The 5740-nt window shown below is 39.9% G+C and overlaps 1 long non-coding RNA gene across 1 annotated transcript; it reads right to left on the minus strand.

The window, feature by feature from the left end:
• Positions 1 to 1523: 1523 nt before the first annotated feature.
• Positions 1524 to 3889, minus strand: LOC135415270 (uncharacterized). The gene is made up of 2 exons (XR_010431038.1): positions 3826 to 3889; positions 1524 to 3024 (listed from the first exon to the last, which is right to left on the minus strand). It is a non-coding gene; the product is annotated as an uncharacterized LOC135415270 (long non-coding RNA).
• Positions 3890 to 5740: the final 1851 nt, after the last annotated feature.

Genomic DNA, 5740 nt, shown 5'->3' on the forward strand with positions numbered 1-5740 from the left:
ATTATATTTATAATTATTTTAATTATATTTTAATTATTTTTAATTTTTCCTCTTCAGCAATATCTGTCTCTATTTTATGGTATTTATGTCATGGAATAAATGGCATAAGTAAAATAATTCTGTAAGATATAAGTAGACATACTTCATGCTTCAGCTTATGAGTATAAAAACCAGTAGGGCTTGTTAGGAAAATGTTCATATTTTTAGGTTTGTGTCCCTTTGAATAAAGTAATGGCATTGAGAATAAACATATTGAGAATATATAGCAGCATCGAGCCAAAAAAATTTCTCAATGGAATGAAGTAGGGGAAATTCTGCAATCTTTAGTCACACCTGCTAATCTTTAAAAATTGAAATTGCAAGTGCATTGCAGTTACAATGTATTTATTTTTAAAGACAGTCTTTCTGGAGTAGCTTACTTTGCAGTGTGATGCTGCTTGGAGCCTTTGCCAGACTTATTCGTCTAGATGTTGTGAAAATGCAATTGGAAGATGGCACTTTACCCAGCACACCACATCTGAATTTATTAGCAGTTGTCCCCAGATGCACCTGCAAGACCTGACACTAGAAAATGAAAAGTGAGTGATCCTTGCTCTGCCTTTGAAATTGGGTGAATGAAACAAGAAAACTCGTTCACCAAAACAGTGCAGGCCGCTGTAAATCCTGCTGATGTGCAATGGGAACTCAACCAAACCCCAGAAGGAGGTGATTCTGCCCCTCTACTCTGCTCTGGTGAGACCCCACCTGCAGTGCTGCATCCAGCTCTGGGGGCCCCAGCACAGGGAGGACATGGACCTGTTGGAGCGAGTCCAGAGGAGGCCACCAAGGTGATTAGAGGGATGGAGCACCTCTGCTGTGAGGAAAGGCTGAGAGAACTGGGATTGTTCAGCCTGGAGAAGAGAAGGGTTTCGGGGTGACCTAGTTGTGACCTTCTAGTACCTGAAGGGAGCCCACAAGAGAGATGGAGAGAGACTATTTACAAGGGCCTGGAGTGACAGGACAATGGAAAATGGCTTCAAACTGACAGAGGTTTAGATCAGATACTAAGAAAAAATTCTTTACTGTGATGGCGCTAAGGCACTGGAACAGGTTTCCCGGAGAAGTTGTGGATGCCCCATCCCTGGAAGTGTTCAAGGCCAGGCTGGATTGTGCTTTGAGCAACCTGGTCTAGTGGAAGGTGTTCCTGCCTGTGGCAAGGGGTTTGGAATGAGATGATCTTTAAGGTCTTTTCCAACCCAGGCCATTCTATGTGACGCAAGTGAGGGGAGGTTGGTGCAGCAGCACTGGCATGGTGGTGTCACACCAGCCTCTTTCCCTGGCTCTGCATGTCCACTTGGGAATCCGTGTACCACCGCCACTGGTCTCGTGTGGATGTGCCCAGCATGTTTCAAAAGACTGTGCACATTTCACAAATGTTTAAAGCAGGGGCACCATTGCACATGAAACGCACTGTTTGCATCTAAGATTAACAGCCCGAACTAGCAGGGGGAAGACAGGAAAAGCCAGAAGGATACTTCTCTCTGTTTTGTCACAACTTTTATTTACGTGAGGCAAATGTTAGCATTCTTTATGTCCTTGGGGTACCCACCAGTGCCCCAGTTCCAGCATTTGCTGTACCACTCCTCAGGGAAATCCTTGAAGCCATATGGTTCACTTGCTGTTCCTGCATTTCTGTGTGCCTAAGGAGTTGGTGGTGGTAGTGGTCCCTTTTCTTTCTGCTACTTCACTCTGTGTCTCGTTCTTTTTATGCTTTTTCCAAATGAAAAAGTGGCTTTGAACTCTCCAGCTTCCCTCTAGCTCAACATTAGCAGCATACAAATATGATTCTACCAGCATATGTGTTCCTTTTCCCACATTAGAGCAACCAAAGGGATACAACTGTTCTTTGTAGTGCTGGTATTGGAAAAATCAAGCTTAGTAATCTTTTAGGTATTGATCTTAAGTAAGTTGATGGACTACACTGTGTTTCCATTATATGCATACATATCTCTCCAGACCTTTTTCTCTGGGGCTCTAACCCCATGGGGAGAGAAATCTGTTGTTGTGTTTTAGAAAGGCCAAAATCAAAGAGGCTGGTTGCTTTAGGAGTGTGCATGCATGTGTGCAGCATGACAGAGCTGGCAAATAATTTCCAATGAGACTGTTAAAGGAAAGGCCTTTTGATGGTGTGTAGTGTAAGTGAATATGTAGTATTAAATTTTTATTATATAAATCACTACATAATACGTAGTGAATATAGCATAAGTGAAAGAGACTACAGTCTGACATATGAAAACCCCATGTAAGTGTGATTCCCACTGTGTTTGCGAGGGACGTGTTTATCTCAAGTGACAAAGATTTAGAGAGTGCATAACAGCCAGCTAAAGTCCAAGCTTGCTGGGTCTCCTGTAAGAAATTCTTCTTACACGTCTGTGAACTACTGGTACATTTATGTTGTAATGCATAAGATTTGGTACAAGGGTTGCTTGACATTTACACTCTGTGCGCATGGTCAGTGGAAAAATAACATGAAACACACTGTCAGCAACAATTTTCCATATCTCCATGTACAAGAATTACATACAAATGACACAGTAAGTACCGTGTGATGTCAAGGTCAGTACTGCCTGCTAGGACTGTGGTTCTGCCCTCCAGGAAGCAATGGCTTTTATTTAAAGTGTGGCATGTTCAACAGAACAACAGGAATTCATGATTGCAGGATAGAATATTGTCCAGAGTGTTTGTCAACAGTTCTCAAAAGTGGAGCTTGCAAAAAGAGCTGGCAGAGTACTCACGAGGGTCTACTTCAGCCTAAACCAGAGAACTAGTTCATGTATATTCCAAACAATTCAGTCCATGATAAGAGCTTAAAAGAGTCATCTGAAGGCTAACAATTACACTGGACCTGAATAGTTAGCATTTTTAGAGGCATTAAAAAGAACAAACTGATTTGTGTATCCAGAGATTTGACCATGTGTCTCTCAAGGGGAAGGTCTTGGTCACAGTACGGTGTCTTTGCAGCCAAGAACAGAATGGTAATTTAAACTACAAAAGAGAAAAAAACAAAAACAAAGCGAAGAAGAGAAAGTTACATTCATCTTTTTTGGACATTTACATCTGAAATCCACTTTTCTATGAATACATCCTACTTCAAGTTCAGACTTTTACTTTAAAATTTTACTGCTCACTAACAGTAAAACAGGCTAACATTCAACTTTTTTTTTTTTTTTTTTTTAAAAACTTTACTTAAGTCATTTGGGAAAATAAGATGCAGAGGTAAACAGAGATTCTGCAGACACGAACAAAGCCAGTGCATCTGTTCTTGAATCCCTTTCCTAGGAGCTGTAATGGATACTAAGGCACCATATCCAGTATTTCAAGGACTTGGGCACATTATACAGCATATCTGAAAAATGGCTGTGTCATTATTTACATTGTACAGAACAAAGGAGCATTCAGAAAATGTCATGGATGATTAAAGCAGGAAAAAATGGATTCCATTCCCCATACTGACACTAATTTTCCCTGTGTCCTCATACAAGTTTCATCTTGCAGTCTGCTAAGCGCATGTTTTCTGGATGACTCAACTCACTTCAATGACAGTATTCTAATACACACAAGTAGCACATATTCAATACATGCAAGTTTTTTCAGAAAGATAGGCGGCCTTCAATTTTGCATGACTCATTTCCCACGTCCTCAACATCAGGAGGATATATTTATTAATTTTGTGGGACCTATTATTGTTTGAGGTGTCAAAGGGAAGCTTTTAGCAAGTAAGATGAACATCGGAGACTGCAAAATGCCAGTATACAAGGTACAAGTGTAGCTGAAATGAAAACCTACCCTTTTCATGGATGTAATATATCCACTATTGTAGAATTTTATCTAAGAATTTCATCATCAAATGATTTTGAGCTCTGAAACAAAAGAGTGCTTTAAATAAGACTGACTGCTAGAAGAAAAAGGGCATCAGAAGAAAAAATATTTATACAACTTGGGATTGCAGGCTTTTAAGTTATTTAATTAAGCATTTACCTAAAAGCTAGACCATACTTAAGCATATCTGTAGATAACATTAATTCTCTAGTGTGACACTTTGTTGTCATTTAGAATTTGCTTTGGTTCTCAGTGTTTGTTACATGGACACACAGCTGTGATGGTTATAGCTAACTCTGACAGAGATGTTCTTTGTCACATAAAGTAGGTACAAGCTGAACATAAAGCAAAGAGCAGGTTCAACACCCCTCATTCCTTTAAAGGAAATTTACACAGTTACAATGTTTGAGATTTTGTTTGTTTCTTTCTTTCTTTTTTAGTCATATATAATTTCTTTGAGGTGTCAGACTCACTGTCCCCATATTTCTTGATTTACCACAAAACCAAAACCTAAATTTTCAAACAATGGAGACAAATCTTACGCATATAATAAAAAGTAACTTACCTGTCTGTAAATGTGAAAAAGAGGATTTCTTTTCTTTGTAGTAGTATTTCTGATATGTCTTGAGTTCCAGAATGAAATCCCTACATTTACCTCATGTTGCCCAGGAAAGAACTGTTGGAGAGGTGCAATTTGGTCTCTTGGGCCCACCACCAACTTTTCACTGAAACAGGTGTGAGCTAATGCCTATGTGCTTTTGAACCTTATCTAGTCTAGGTGACTGACCCAAGTGCAAGAATTCCTGTATCCTTCTCCTGCTTTAGCTCTCTTGCTCTCAGAAAATGTGATATTTAGACCTATTTTACTGTGAAAAGTGATGTCCACCAGTCACCTCGCACTCAGGCATGTACTGACAAACAGTAGGAACTTCCTGATGTCTCAGTCATCAAACTGGTTAACTGGTTAATGCCATCAGCATTTTGGGTTTCAAAAAAACTTTTCAAAATAGTTTTGCCTCTGAACTATTAGAATGTCCTTATCTGCCTATGCCTTAATTGCAAGAAGAAATGAAGGAAGATACTAGGAGATACCTCCTGAAGGCTATTTAATTAATCACTTGGAGTCCTCTGCCTTTTCTGGCCTTCAAGTTGTGTTCATTTTAGATCAGATTCCACCAAACAGAAGGTGGGAGGTGTACCAGTTTTGGTTAAAGGTCAGAGCCCTGTTGCTGGAGCAAAAAAGAAATGTTGCCAGCGTCTGGTGCCAGTCCATGGCAGGAAAACAAAGGCTTGAGCAACCTCCTTTCTGTCTTTCCTGAGGCACTGAAACTTCTCCCTAAAGGTGTGAGATTCTCCTCCACTTGGTCTCTTTTATTTTATAATGACGTGGAATGGAAGAGTAAAAAAATTTGAATTTATGATGACATGGTTTGAGTTGGAAGGGGCTTTAAAGATTATATAGTTCCAACTCCCCTGCCATGGGCATGGATGCCACCCACTAGATCAGGTTGTCAGGGCTCCATCCAACCTGGCCTGCAACACTTCTACGTATTACTTAGTATATTGTGGTAAGATTATTCACTGTGAGTGGACACTTTTAAGGTCTCTGAAATGAGTGCTGCATTAGGGTGAACTCCATTTTCTACTCGAAGGCTTTGGGAAGTTTCTTCCTTCTCGGTCCCTCACGACAGTTTTCAAAATAATCTTGTTTGTGTAACCTTCAGCTATACCATTAAAATGCACCTGAAAATCCTAGACCTTTTGAAAAAAAATTGGCTTTATTTACAGGATTGATTTTTCTTTACCTTATCAACCCCATATGGGTACCTCATACACGTTTACTGCTCCTGGCCGTGCATAAAATCTACAAGAACAAACAGAA

The sequence above is a fragment of the Pseudopipra pipra genome, chromosome 5 (assembly GCF_036250125.1).
Source record: "Pseudopipra pipra isolate bDixPip1 chromosome 5, bDixPip1.hap1, whole genome shotgun sequence".
Taxonomy (NCBI): Eukaryota; Metazoa; Chordata; class Aves; order Passeriformes; family Pipridae; genus Pseudopipra; species Pseudopipra pipra.